General features: G+C 43.5%; 1 long non-coding RNA gene across 2 annotated transcripts; it reads left to right on the top strand.

The window, feature by feature from the left end:
- The first annotated feature begins 283 nt into the window (after positions 1–283).
- Positions 284–15,484, top strand: LOC128142173 (uncharacterized). Of its 2 annotated transcripts, XR_008235287.1 has the most exons (4): positions 286–424; positions 6,278–6,450; positions 8,024–8,195; positions 14,798–15,484. It is a non-coding gene; the product is annotated as an uncharacterized LOC128142173 (long non-coding RNA). The 2 variants fall into 2 exon arrangements; XR_008235288.1 differs by lacking the exon at positions 6,278–6,450 and having other exon boundaries at positions 284–424.
- Positions 15,485–15,694: the final 210 nt, after the last annotated feature.

Here is a 15,694-nt window from a genome sequence, read left to right as displayed (position 1 = left end):
CCAAATTTGCTGGCTGGCAGTGCTCAAAGGCAGCTCTAAAAACATCACCTAAGCAGAAGCAACAGCACAGTGATGTACTGTCAACAAAAGCTGGAGGAAAACATTGCATTTGCTACCCACTTTTAAAGCTCCTTTAAAAGTGGTGCGAGGTAGTGTGAGGAATAAAGCTAAACTGCTATGTGAAGACAGGCAAAGGAAATTTAACTGTAGCTGGAGTGACGATGACTCATGTTACTACAAAAGCTGTCAGTGAGAGACAGATTTTTCTTATTCTGCAGACTGTCTGTAAGATTTTGGTACAGAGGCTGCTAAAGACTTCTGAGGTTCCAGCTCTTAATACCTGAAGCATAAGGCCTATCCCTTAAGAAATCTGGAAAAGAGGGAAATTTGTGAAACTGCCTTTCTGGATTGAACCAATGTTAAGGTAAGCTAAATCTGTAAAATTTAGAGATTGGGGGTGTTTCTGTTTTTAGTGTTCCCATGAAATCTCACTGAAGGGAGAAAGCAAAAAATACCTCAAGATTTAGTTCCAAAGCTACAGCCATCTCTACTTCAGTCCTTCTTTCCTTTCACTTCTTGGCCTGGATACATTAGCACACATGTTATGATCTGAGCAGAAATGCCACACTTTTTGTATAGGGCACTTTTCAATATTTTTATTTAAAAAAAAGAATAAATTAATTTTTTATTTAAGTGAAGAGCCAAAATTATCCTTAATGCTCCACATAGAAAAGAAAAAAGAAATTTAGCTCTGTAAAACTGATAATACTGACTTTTTCTCCATCACTTTCAAGAATGCAGAACTCAGAAACTCTGCCTCTACCAGTCCACAGCACCAGGAAGGGCACAAATCACCTCTGCTTGGTCTGTGCTGGCAAAACCAATGTGGTGCTGCCGCTGAGGGGAGCAGGAGGGAGGGCTGGGCTTCTTGCCTGGGCTAGTTCTTCCAGGAGCATAAGGGAGGATCTTATTCTCTCAGCTTTCCCATGCAAGGATTAAAATAACACTGGGAGACATCAGCTTTATGCAGTCTTTTTTGACCATGTACCATCCACACAGAAATGATTAGGGTTCTGACTCATGTCAGCTCTCCATCAGTATTTTTGGCCTCACAAGAATTTCTTTCAGTGACAAAAATGGCTTAGTCAACCCTTGTGTTTCCTCCTGCTCCTCCATCCCATCACCAAAGCCAGGCTGCTCATCCTTCTTCCCGTCACTTCCTTAGCAGAGCCAGTCCAACCATTTTTTTCGCCACTTAGTGAACCAGGTCAGGGAACTGATCAGGGTTAAAAAACAAAAAAACAAAACTCGCTGGCTTATTTTTTACCCAGATCAATTCCCCGGTTAGTTGACAGTGCAGCACACAAACTTAATACGAGAACATCTGTACTGGATCAGAGCACAGGTCCATTTGGTCTGGTGTCCTGCCCCCAGCAACAGAGCAGACACAGCAGATGTTGTCCGAGGAAGGATGTAAGGCACGGCAAGCATGCAGGAATGCTTCCCAGGAATGCTCTCTCAGCCTCCTGTGACTTGTGACTCAGGGATATCTTGAGTCAAAGTTAATGCTTTTATATTTAAAAATCCTTGGTGGATTTTTCTTTCATTTATGCTCCTGATTTTTTTTTAAATTAATGGAAACGTTTGCAACCCTACCACGCTATGGGCCATAGCATAACTATGCATTATACAGTCAATGAAATGCCTCTTTTTGTTTGCTTTGGAAGTAGTACCGACTAGTTTAATTTCATGTCCTTTGATTTTTGTCCTGGAAGAAGCAAAGAACAGCCATTCACCCTATTCACCTTTCTTGTTCCACTACCTATTTTATAGATCGTTGTTGCATCTCTCTCATTCAGCTCTTTCCCTGCCTCAAGAGGTCTTAAAATACCCTTAAGGGAGCTGCTCCATCTCAAAGGGACAGCAGAGACAGCAATGCAATGCAGGTATAGATGTGCATGGCCAGAGATCCTCATTGCTTAAATTAAGGAAAGAAATGGTCATGAAATTAAGTCTTTAATTAATAAGAAATGTGCATTTGGATAGGCAGTCTTGTCTGCTGAACCTGACTTAGACTTCTTATTCTCCATCCTCCCTCCTGCTTCCTCTGCCACTGCTTGCCAATGTCAACCAATGTCTTAAGCAGGTCCCCTGTTCTGTAAGTAAATAAAGAAGTCAAATGAATGATTTAATACATTTCCTTTCTTTCTCCCATTGCTCAGTCCTCAACTGTCTTCTCTTTTTTCCATTTTATAACTGAATGCATTTTCTCTTCCCTCCTTGGTCAACTGCAAATATTTTTTGAAGATTCTGTTACAGCTGGTTGAGGTGTTCACTAAAATTCAATGTTCAGTACTTCTTTTTGCTACTCTAAATAGAAAATCTTTTTTACCTTCCTTTGGCTTGTTTTCAATAGATCTCCCAGTACTTCTTGTTTCTCATTTGTTTATATTTCTTAAAAGCCTCAAAGCTACTCTTTACTTTACTATCTAACTATCTTGCCCTTTGTCACTCTTTCCCTCTGCTTACAATAGGATTTAGCTTGCAGGCTCTTGCCAAACATGCTTTTTAGAAATATTTTCCCATCTCAGGGAGTCCCAATCAAAATTATGCTACTCATTACATGCTGTCTTAAACACATCTCCTCTAATGTTGAGATACTTGTGTCTTCTACAGTCCTTCCCCAGTCGAACTCCAAAATCCACAAGAAAGCCAACACTTTTTGTTCTTCTGCCTGCATCACGTTTGCTTGTGTGCAGCCCCGCGTGCCTTCAGCCACAGCTGAAGGCATGGAGGAGCAGGACGGGCTCTTGTATTTGGCTCACTGCATGGCTTTTTAGCAATGCTCTTCACAGAGCAACCTCAGAGGCCATGATGCTTTCTTTTTTAAGCTGATTAATTCCCAAAGATCCAAAACACCCAAGACACAGGCAGAATTCAGGGGTTCAAAGACTGTCTCATTTCAGACCTCTCACTAAGCTGGTGCTTACCTGAGCACCAGCCTGGCAGACACCAAACACTGGGTTATGTGTTAGGAACAAGCATAGTCATACAGATCCTACAGCTTCCCCGTGCACTTGTGGGGCAGGGAAAGCAATGCTGTCACCCAGGCAAAATGCTGCCAGTGGGGCTTTTCTGGGTGCACAGCATCACCAAAAGGGTTGGGACTGACATGGATTGATTTGAAACATCAACTCTTCCCTGAGTAACAGAACGTGTTTCTTAAAATGACCTTTCATGTACTCTTTAAGGGATCCTTGCCTTATTCAGTCTGCAAGTGGGAGAAAGGAGGATGAAAATCTCTCTAAACAGCTTTCTGAACAAATTGACTTCTATTTTGTCCCATTATGTCAGATTTAAGAAGTACATATACCACTCATGGATTTTGGCACAGAAATAATTTTCAGCTTCAGGCAGCCATCCGTGTTCTTAATAGAGCAAACCAGAGGGTAGAAGAATACACAGAGAGAAATTTTCGGGGGGGGGGGGGGGGGAAGAAAAAAGCTTTTTGCATTAATATTTTTTAAAAGCATTGCCTTTTTTTGCAAGCTCCATTTTGGAATCGTTTGTGGAAATAATCACACATTGCTGTGCAAATGCAGGTTTTATCACTGTGCACTGGGACAGAGAGTGCACAGACTGAGCAGGCAGCTTTACTTCTCTCAGCTTTGAAGGGATTGCGGCTGCAGCTTTCCTGTGGGGTGTTTTCTTTCGTGGGATTGCTTTTTTCATTTTCCTTGGAGTATGTATAGAGATCACGTCACACCGTCAGTTTAAGCTGTGGGAGATCGTGACACCAGATCACTGCCATAGGAGCCCTGAACCAGCTCTCACTGGAAGGCAAGCTTCAGTGGCATCTCACCCCATCCCCTTCTCCCCCAACTTTGCCTGACAGCTCCCATCTTCTTTGTTCATTTATTGTGAAAAGGAGGAACAGTGCTTTGTTTCTGCATGGAAACAGGAGGATCTAAATAAGTATTTTCCACATATACATGGCTACTTCAAGTAGATGGGACTCTTATGTCAAATATGTCCTGTCTTGCTTCCTCTGAGTGTCTATGAAAACATCCCACAACCACCTGAGCCGTCCCCCAATCCCTTTGTTGCCCTTAACTTCCTTTAAATGGTCTTTACTGTGGCAGCCAAAATATTTACACTATTTCTTTCTGCAGACTCAGTTGCTGCCTTTCTGCCTGGTCTGTCCCCAGGACCCCACAGCCTCGCATGGCAGCACTGCCTTCTGCCTCCGTTACCTTGAGCACAGGGAGCTGAGCTTTAAAAGTGGGAAATTCAAATTAGCAATCATATAAAACAGGCTCCTTTTAGCTCCTTTAAAAGCTGTGTAGCTCTTGTGTTAGAGCTTCCCTTGCTTTTCTTTAGTATTGCCTTTAAAACAAGACTGACAGAAAAGATTAACTTGCTTCTGGCTGCATTGGATAGAAGCAGATTAACACAGCTGGATCCAACCCTGGGGAGCCCAGCCTGGAAATGTATGTTAGCACAACCCCGGCAATGTATAAGCAAGAGTCGTTTGTGTTGATCTTTTTCAGGATGATGAGTTTGTGATTAACTCTTTTGTGCAGAGGCTCAACTGTGTAGGAAGCTAATACGCGGCAGGATGCTGATAGAAAAGCTCCCAAGGCGTCAGCCCTCCCTCTCGCCACGCACAGCTCTGCAGCCACTCTGGCCTGCCTGCGATGGGGCTTTAGCGGGGACTTTTGTTTCCCCTCTGTCTCCTTTGAGATTTTTTTGTTTCCACCTATAACACTCACCACAAAAATAGCGAACAGACAAGTCCCCGGGGTCCCAGAATGGGGAGTGGGGCAGCTGGGAAAGAAAGGAGAGCTTTCATCCAAGAAAGGTTTAGTACAACCCCCTCAGCTGAGGCTAAGGGGTAGATAAAATCCAGCGTGGTGGATGTGCAAATCCAAGTTGCGTGCAATTAATTAAACTTCACCACAAACGCAAAAGAAATGTTACTGAGTCACTGGCAGGCTGTTTTCCTGCTTGATCATTTGTCTTCAGGGCTGGAGATTTGATTTTTCAGCACAAGCTTATTAATCCAAAATGACCGTGAGTAAATTATAAAAACTCAGATAAAAATACATCTACTTTGTCAGGGAGCTATGAATTATAATGTGCAAGAGGAATCCAGGAGACCCCAGATTAAGCAAACCGTCTTTAACACGCAGATACCAGCTTTTCATATTTCAATAAAGAAAAAAATAGTAGATCTAGGTTTATGGTGGGACTCGATGATCTTAATGGTCTTTTCCAACCTAAATGATTCTATGATTCTGCAGTATGCACATTTTCCCCTCTGAGGGTCTGGCTGGAGGAACTGCAGCAAAGGGCAGGAGAGGGCAATGGTTGCATCAGATACACGTGTGGGGCATGTGGTCCCCTCTCATGTTTCTGCCCAGTCTTCCTGTGGATGGGAGGACTGACCCTCCAACCCTTCTGTGCTCTGACTCTGCTGCTAGCTGACTTGAGATAACGTTATTTGCCAACCTCAAAGAAGAGTGGTGAGGATAAAAGCATGAGCCCTCGATGGGGCTCAGCACGGCACTGCTGAGAGCAATGAGAAGTTTCCTTCTTGGTTAAAATGGGGGGTCCAGAGCAAGTCTTTGCTCATAAAGTATATCTGCTGGATGAGCTGAAAGCAAGAGAGAAATAACATAAATACAGATATTCTGGGGTTCACATCTGAATTCCAACCAACATCTTATTAAGGTGTTTTTTACGGTTGGGCTGCTTTTTTTTCTTTTGATATGGCATTAATCCAGGACATTTTTACACATAACAGTTTTGAAATCTCACACACCCCTAGGCTGCATGAAATACTTCTATGCAGCATAATTCTTTGGAGACAGTAAATCAGACCATCTGAGATGTGTACCTATAAATTTTAATGAATACACAATATCACTGTCACTTCTACCTCCCTTGCCCAATGACACTTTTTCTCTGTTTCCAGCCCATCTCATTCTATATCAGGGTAAATGAATGAAACGAAACACTGCTGACTTAGCAGTAAATAAGTGAGAAGGAAAGATTCTACACTGGACTGGGGAAAAACATCATTCATTTTGCAGGCTTAGTGCCAACAGCACTACCTTTCAGATCTGCTTATCTGATATTTTAGATTACACTCAGATAAACAAGGATAATTGAAGCAATTTTCAACATCTTCACCAGACAAGCCAGAGGCATGACCTTATTTTAGATAATAGGTAAGTGAGATTCAAATGAGTTGTGTTTTTTTTTTTTAAAACAGTAAACATGATTAATTACTGGAGCAAATTAACAGAGGAAATGATAGCTCTTCTAACATTTCAAGTTTTCAGATGGTGTCTGGTGCCTGACTGGTGGACATCTCTTAGCTAAACACAAATTTAGGGGCTTCATACAATTGCTTTGGAGCTCTATGGCTCGTATAATAGATTTCAGGTAAGGTGATCCTAGAACTTAGGTGTAAGTGCACATGTATGATTTTTACTTCTGTTTTTTGAACTTTGGCTGGCTGAACTATGTTTTGCTTAGTATCATTAGCATGAATTAAATCCCCATAAAACTGCTAAGACTGATTTCATCAGACCAGCTGCAGGGTAATGGGGGAATGTGTGGGATTTGACTGCCCGAGCCTGAGATGCCCCTGGGTGAACTGCTGGCCCCATCTGCTGCTCCAGGACAGCCGAATGCCCTGTAGCTGCTGTTGTATCTTCCAGCTCTGCACAATAGGGTATTTCATATGACTCCAGACATCTACAGTTTGGCAACCAAATCAAGCCTTCAGGGTCTAAAAGGTGCTCAGAAAAGCTTATGCCTTCCTGGCCCAAAAGACAAGCAGGAATACATCAGTGGCATTCCTCACTTGCAAGTGATAGAGGCTTATTTCTGCTCTGCACAGGAGCTATAAAGAGGTGACTCCAGCACTGCTTAAGTCTTTGGCTGTTGTCGTAATAGTCATGCTTAGGAAATAAGCTAGGCTATGAGTTTTAAACTCCTAGCTCTGGCAAACCAGCAACTCACATCATTGCTAGTTTCATTTTGTACTATTTTGGCCACTTGGCTATAGCTCACACACAGAGCAGTTATTGTGTCTGGGCTTTTCCCCTTAAGTCCATAATGTCACTAAGAGAGCCACTAGGACATAGGAAAGATCATGGGTTTTGCTGTGAGAAAGAGCCCTAGGAAAATGAGCAATCCACAAAGAAGAAACTATTTATATTTGCATTACACATTCCCACACATGCAGAAAACAAGGTCTTTCAGTTGATTCCGGTTAGACTAGTGTATCAGTTCATTATTTACAGTGTGAAAAAGGGGACAGGAGTTCATAAAATACACTAATGAATATACATATATTTATTTAGAAGTATTTCAAGGAGTACTTGTAAAGAAGTTCAAAAGTTTGTTTGCAAGCTTTTGTCCTGAAGAGGTTAGTTTAGTTTTCTGGGGCTGGAGAAATAACCTATTAGTTGCTCACATCTCTCTCTTCTCATTTTTAAATCAAACCTCCAGCATTTTACTGGCACCATTTGAAAACATTATTGTTTTGGTGGAAATGTCACATACCTAATGGTTCTATGGGGAGAAGCAATAGACTGCTTTAGTTGAAAAAAAATGCATGCAATAAAATTATGAAGGAATAAATGAGAACTTCCAGCCCAAAGGAATGCAATGTTGGGCATATAGTGTCAGATTTGCCTGTGTGGGTAGGATCGCTTGCCTGTTTATTTCTAAACACTTCACAAATCTGTTCCTACGCCCGGAGGCTGCAGATCCAGCTCAGCACAGGAGAGGCAGTGGGTGTGCAGCCCAGCCTAATGTAAATGGGAAAAGGGGCAAGGGAGGAGGGTTTCCTCAACAGGCAAGGAAGCAAAACCAAATGAAGCCATAGTTATCCCTGGTGGCAGTCAGGACATTTGTGCCGCTAAAAATCCAAGAAGTTGTGTTCCCACAGTTGCAATTCAATGACTCCTTTGCCAGGGCCTCATGGCTTCATCTTCCCTTCATACAGACTCAAGAGTTTCAAACCAGCAGGTGGGAGATGGGCAACGGAGGACTTGGAGTCATCCCTCCCTTGCTGTGTGGCTATAACCACCAAACACGAGACCTGCATGTCACACCGTCTGCCCCCACAGAAGGAAAGCTAAGGAATTACTTCAAGGAAAAAGCTGAAGTGAATAAAGGTAAAACATTTTAGGTCATGTAGAGCGAAATCAGCACAGCCTGAACATAAGCAGAGAGTATGTGTGAGAGTGGGGTGCCTCTAGTCCTCACTGCAATGCCTGGGGCCTGATTTCCAGCTCTGATATATTGCATCATTACCCAGCATGATGGCCTGTGTAGCTTTCCTTTTAGATCCAGATTCACATCTGTCTTTTGGTGTAAACAAGAAGCAATCTGGGAGTTACTCCCCATTTAGTTTGGTATGGCCGGCATAGGAATCTGGCCCTTAAAACTCCTCATCGCTGGGAGTTGGAAGTGAAAAAAGTGTGTCTCACAGCTTTTAAATGTCAGCCAGCTGTGGCAGCCTTTCAATTTCTGTTCATTTCTGTTTATCAACACCTTTCCCACCTCCTCCCGCTTTACTGAACTGGAGGAGCCAAAACTTGTCTTTCTGGACTCATCCCAACTACAGACCTCATTTAAATTTTCTCAACTCTAGCCACAGCTGAAGTTGTTTCAGAAAAATAGCACAGGTTAGTCTGTAAGCCCCTCCAGATTTTCTTTCTCTGAAATCTCAAGAGGATTCCCTGATTTACCTAAATTAACCTCCCCTATAGGTTTCCCAAAATAGAACATCTCAAATACTCTTTGGCAGAAGTTTCCACATAGAGATCAATCTGTAAACCAGTAAGGACTGAGACAAAGATATTTTTCATGGCCAATATACAGTAAGACTCTCACGGAAAGCTAAATTTCCTCATTTCTGAGACCCTCTTTTATTAACTGCATCTATTTAGAAGCCTTTATTTAATGAGAAGCTCTGAGACCTTATTTAATTTATAGATCTTGCGTAGAACAATAGCAGCAGCTCAGGCTGTGAAATGCCACTTTGTTGCTTTTTCCCGCTGCTGCCCAGAGTGTGAATACTCATGATGGTGTCTATTTGGCTTGAACATGTCAGATGCAGACTAGACAGGATGCTGAAGAAAGAAACTGGTGTCCTTCATTTCCAACGCCTGGCTCATTACGCATTCAGTGATGAATTGGTTGTGTTTATAAATTCTGCAGCTACTACTTACAGCCATACCTGACATGAACTTGAGGAGCTGTGAGCAGGGCTCAAACAATCTTCCAGGCGGTTGATTTTTCAAGAAAAATATTGCACAGAAAGCTTAGAAACTCAGATTATGCATACGCAGTAAATGGCATGAGTGCAAACAGCAACCTGCTTGTTAAGCTCTTTCTGAAGCCAGTCAGACCAGCTAAAATGTCAGGCTAAGACTTCCACGAAGGAGGATCAGGGTCAGGCATGACTACTGATCTCTGCCTGAGGTAGCACATTACCCCAGTGCGGGACCACGCAGCCTCTGTGAAGGGTAACAGTGCACAAATACTGCACTGTGTACAGCATGGACATGTGCACTTACTGCTGCAAGAACACCTTATCTAAAAGCCTCATCTGCAGTCAGTGGGAGATAGAGCCATGGTACAAGGAGCTAGAGCCATGGTACAAGGAGACAGAAGCCCAGACATTCAGAGATAAAACTGGAAGCATTTTTGGCTGCAATTAGGCGCTTCAACAGTTGCGCTCCTTCGGATTGGGTCACTGACTCACCCGCCCTCCTAACTGCACACTTGGAGCTCACTAAAGCAAGATCACCGTGATCTTGGAGAAGCTGCACATTTCCCAGGGCTTGAGCTAATGCCACGGCTGAAACAGGCTGGGACTGAACCACGCAGCAGGGAGCTGAGTCTGGTCACCATTGCGATGGCTGGCCCAGCACAGAGAGCAACGAGGGTCTTCAGAGCTAACAGAGACAAGGCACAACTTGCTGACATTCACAATACATAGTTTAAGAATAGAGCAAGACCTAAAATATATATCAGAGAATTAATGTGGCAAAAGCCACAGGAAGCCAGGCTGCCCATTAGCAAGGTTTGCTACAGTAAGAGAAAACATTTATGTGCAGCTAGGCCAGCTTCACCCTCCTGGGTTTTGCCAAATCCCAGCAGCAGCAGCGTGTGTGCTGGTCCCACACCACCCCGCGGTGCCACCTCTGGAACTGCTCCAGCCCTCCAGGCTACCGCCGTCCCCAGGGTCAGCTCCAGTGCAGCACGAGAGCCACCTTCCTCGGGAAGGTGCTTGGGCAGAGGGGACTCCCTGCCCCGACGTCTCCCCCCGGCCCATTGCAAGCACAGGAAGCACGTGTGCTTTGCAAACCCGGAGGGAACATAACAAGAATTGCTTAGGAAATGTTGGCCGCTGGTCTTTCATTCCTCATACCTTCATCAGCTGGCATACTACGATTAAACCCTCGGGTCCGGACAAGCTGTGCCCCTCACCTTTGAACTCCTGTGACCTTAAGGTTGTGGGCCCAGATTCATGCCCCACCATGAATTAAAATAGCCTTGTTTCCCTTACCTCATGGCCATGCTTCTGGTATAGGGTTGCAAGGAGAAACAAGCTCAGCCTGCACCTTCCCTGTCCCCGGTCTATACTTGCTACTGGGGAGAAGTAGGAAGAGTTTGAATCATCAGTGTGGGCCTCCTCCAGCCCAGAGTTCCCTCCTGCAGAGGAGTTCCTGGCTCTTTTATGAGATGAACAAGTTCTGCAGAATGAAAAGGCTGGATGTCCCGAATGAACAATCCAGTTGTCCATTTCTGCTACCTTTCTGCACTTACACCCCTCACAGCTGTCCTTCAGAGCTTGGCTAGACTAACCTTCAAAAGAATTACTACTGCTACTAAGGAAAGAGCATGTCAGGGAGTCCCACAAGCAGAGAATACAGTAGGGTATGGTCGAGGCTTAAACCGTAGCCAGACCTTGCCTGGGGATTTCCTCAGTACCCAGGTGGAGCCCCAAAGCAGATATAGATCCCACATATATCCAGACAGCAGCAGCTCTTCCTCAGGTGGTCTCTGGTTTCTGACACTATGGAGCTCAGCTGAGTTCAGGTGTGCTTTTCTCCCTCAGAGATGTACTGCCTGTTTTAAACACAACCCTGTATAAATTTTATTTCCTTCCCTTGAAACTTGTGAATGAAGTGTTTTTCTTTCAACTGGTGGGGAGAAAATTCTGCTGTGTGAAGCCACCTGGGACGCTTGGGTCTGCTCTTGACATGGTGACCAAATGCGGTTTACATTGTTATGTATCACTTTTAAAAGGGTTTTCCAAATAGACACTTTCAGTAAAGTAAATAAAGCAGGTTTAATTCTGGGAGCAAAAGATTTGCCCCAGTTTTGCTGTGATATAGCTGAAATTTGAGACAGCATTCATTATTTTTGCAGACATTTAATATAGTACGTATATAATTTGCCTTTAACTGTTTAGCACGGAAAGGGTATTTTTGTGTTGCTAGCTGTCATCCTGTAAAATAAGTTTTTACTCAGTGTTCCTGACCTGCTGTCTGAATTGGTCTACTCTCATACACAGATGTTACGATTTGAGTCTACACCATCATTTGTCCATAGAATAGTCTGTTCTTCTGAGAACATGTATCTCTATTATGTTGCCTTTCTTCCAGCCTGGAATACCATACAGGTAATGCCATTTCTGCTGCCATTAGTGGTTCATCTTTCTGTTCCTCCCGGCCTTCAAAGTGATCTGACTTTCTGAAGTTAGGAGCCAGATGCCAGTCTCAGGACACCTATTCCCATGTGCTAGAAACACCTAAAAATGTAATACCAGGACAGAGAAGAACTCATGTCTGTATAGGTAGCAGTCCTTGGGACTAGAGCCCTTTAATCTACAGTCCTCTCAAAGTTGTCGCTGGCATAATGGACACCTGCATAGCAAGATGTCACGGCCAATGCCTTTTCCTTTCTGCTACCATAGCAGTTTTGCTGGAGCACATTTCTCTGCTGAAAACCAGGCAAGCAGGGGAATGTGCTCTCAGTTTGCTGGAAGGTCGTGTTGGTCCATGGGCCAGATATGTTCCACGACTTCCAGCAGACAATACTTAGGTAATAGTTTGGGAGCTCGAGGCATTGCTGCATTACAGTAATTAGCTCTTACGTAGTAATTTCTCTTCCTAGACTGCAAAATGATAAGACAGATCACCACAACTTCCAGCCTCCACTTACAGATGGTAAAGTCAAGGTACAGAGAGCTTAGAGATCAACCCAAAGTAATTCAATAAACAAGCAAGATATTTCAGGGACTGTCTGGAAGAACCACAACTGGGAGGAGTGTTACCTTCATTCTACCTGCATTTCTCGTAAGCTTTGAAAAGCCATAACAGGAAATAAATGTAAAGGCATCTCAGGAAGTCATTTAACCCAGCCTCCTGCTCCAGGGCTGAATTTGAACTGAGAATTTATAAAAAATAATGGAAGGCAGCCTAGTGAATTACTTTCTTCCTGAGTCACCTAAATTTCCTTTCTCTAAAGGATTCCAGGCTTTGGTAAACACAAGCTTACCCTTACAAAAGCCATTTTTGTTTCTAGAAACCCTAAAGTTATGCTTTTCCTTCTATTGAAGGGGTTCTTTGATACTGCAAACCTCATTGTACAACTAGTTCTCTGTCAAGACTGTGAAAACATGCAGGTCTTACATAGCAACATGTTAAACTGTGAGTGACACCACCATGTCCTTAAAAGGCCAGCGATCTTTACAAAATTTTGTGTGAGGGGACTCCAGCTCATGTTGCTGAATTGCCATGCCAAATACTTCTGCCCATACAACTGATAGGAATTGTTTCACACATTCCCTGCATCAATGTGTCGACCTAAAGAAACGAAGAGGGGAGCTAGGCAGAAATATGAATGTCTTCTGAAGTAAGATAATAATAAAAGTCACTGACACCCATTATCAAGGAGTAATCTGGATTGCATCTCTGAGAATAAACCTTATTCACTGATTAAAATGCATAGAGGTTACTTTGTTTTAAAGGACTGGAAATGTGGAAAACAATATTCTGGTATATTTAAAAATGGTCAAACAAACAGAATAGGCAGGCCTGTCCAGACTGATGCCTAAAGCAAGTACTTGCAATGTGGACATATTCATAAGCGACCTGGTTGAGCTGGGCAGTGAGAAAGTTTGATGAGAATTCAGTATTATTCAGAGCAGGCTGACTGGGGAGAATTTTGGGAGGACCTTAAAAGGCTGAAGGTATAATTCAGTTCCCTGAACATAGAGGCATAATGTTACCTGAGGGACCTGAGGATCTGAGATGCCCACACAACACTGATAGATATGACCCAGGAGCTCCAGCAGCCTTTCTGGAGCAGAGGCTAGAGGCTGGGAAGGCCTCCAGTACTGACAATGGCACAGGCTATTTTTTTATGGCCAACCACACTGAGCCCTCATTGACTGGGTGGTGAAATGTTGAAATAAAGTCAATGCAGCTAAAAGATAAAGTAACCAGTGTGGAGCCAATACTGTATCTCTATACTGATTCATGGATGGTGGCAAATGCTCTGTGGGAGTGGTTGAAGCAATGGAAGCAGAGAACTGGCAATGCAGAGGTAAACCCATCTGGGCTGCCGCACTGTGGCATTGTGGTTGTGAGAACCTGGTTGTGAAATAAGTCATGTAGATGTTCATGTACCCAAGAGTCAGGTCACTGAAGAACATCAAAACAACCAACAGGTAGACAAGGCTGCTAAGATTGAAGTGGCTCAGATAAATCTGGATTGGCAACATAAGGGTGAATTATTTATGGCTTGGTGGACCCATGACATCTCAGGCCATCAGGGAAGAGATGCAACAGATGGATGAGCTCGTGATCAAGGGGTGGACCTGACCATGGACACTATTGCACAGGTTATCCATGAATGTGAAACATGCACTGCAATCAAGCAAGCCAAGCAGTTAAAACCCCTGTGGTATGGAGGGCAATGGCTGAAATATAAATACGGGGAGGTCTGGCAGATTGGCTATATCACACTCCCACAAACCCTCCAAGGCAAGCACCATGTGCTTACAATGCTGGAAGCAACCACCAGCTGGCTGGAAACACATCCCGTGCCCCATGCCGCCACCTGGAACACTATCCTGGGCCTTGAAAAGCAAGTCTTACGGCAACACAGCACCCCAGAAAGAACTGAGTCAGACAACGGGACTCATTTCCAAAACAACTTCGTAGACACCTGGGCCAAAGAGCACGGCATTGAGTGGGTATATCACATCCCCTGTCATGCACCAGCCTGTCGGAAAATTGAGCGATAAAATGAACTGTTAAAGACTACACAGAGAGCAATGGGGTGTGAGACCTTCAAACATTGGGATACACATTTAGCAAAAGCCACCTGGTTAGTCAACACTAGAGGATCTGTCAATCAAGCTGGCCCTGCCCAGTCAGAACTTTTATGTACTGTAGAAGGGAATAAAGTTCCTGTTGCATACATGAAAAATATGCTAAGGAAAACAGTCTGGGTTACTCCTGCCTCAGGCAAAGGCAAACCCATCTGTGGGATTGCTTTTGCTCAAGGACCTGGGTGCACTTGGTGGGTGATGCAGAAGGATAGGGAAGTCCGATGTGTGTGTGCCTCAAGGGGATTTGATTTTAGGTGAGAATAACCAATAGATTAAATTGTATGATGTTAATTGTGATATAAACCCTGCCATTGTATGTCATCTTTATTAATATTGTTATATGCTATATCAATGGTATTACAGTGAGAATCACTTAGATTAAGGAAGAATGAACTTTGATAAAACCGGCTGAAGCGCAGTAGTGATGGAACCAGAACTGACTTCAGCATGTAACAATCCAACACTACAAACCACCCTCCTGCTGCACCCAACGTCACCCACCTGCCGCACCACACCAAAGCCCGATCCTGTTTTGCCAACTGAGCAGACTTTGCACCATCCTTTTTGTCCAGACACTTATGACAGATGGAGCCCGAAGTCATGGACTGAATCAACTCAACATTTTATAGAGATGGCCCGTAGACTGTGGGAATGATATGTGTGTGTATATATTAAAAGACAGGAAAAGCGGTGGTGATTAACCGGAAATGTATCGGGAAGTGTGGGATTTGGGCATGATGTAAATGGTGTAGAATAAGGGGTGGATATTGTCCTGGGTTTGGCTGGGATAGAGTTAATTTTCTTCTTAGTAGCTGGTACAGTGTGTTTTGAATTTAGTGTGAGAATAATGTTGATAACACACTGATGTTTTCATTGTTGCTAAGTAGCACTTAGGATAAGTTAAGAATTGTTCAGTTTCCCATGCTCTGCCAGCAAGCAGGTGTACAAGAAGCTGGGAGGGACCATGGCCAGGAAAACTGACCTGACCTAGCCAAAGGGATATTCCATACCATAGGATGTCATGCTCAGTATATAAACTGGGGGGAGTTGGCTGGGAGGGGCAGATCACTGCTTGGGCATGGGACAGTGGGTGGTAAGCAATTGCGCTGTGCATCACTTGTCTTTTCTTGGGTTTTATTTCTCTCTCTTTTTAAAAAATATTCCTTTTCATTACTATTATTATTATTATTATATTTTATTATTATTATTGTTAGTATTACATTTTATTTTGCTTTAGTTATTAAGTGTTATCTCAACCCA

The sequence above is a fragment of the Harpia harpyja genome, chromosome 5 (genome assembly GCF_026419915.1).
Source record: "Harpia harpyja isolate bHarHar1 chromosome 5, bHarHar1 primary haplotype, whole genome shotgun sequence".
NCBI lineage: Eukaryota > Metazoa > Chordata > Aves > Accipitriformes > Accipitridae > Harpia > Harpia harpyja.
The sequence above is the reverse complement of the archived record's forward strand: the minus strand, read 5'-3'. Positions and strand labels throughout refer to the sequence as shown.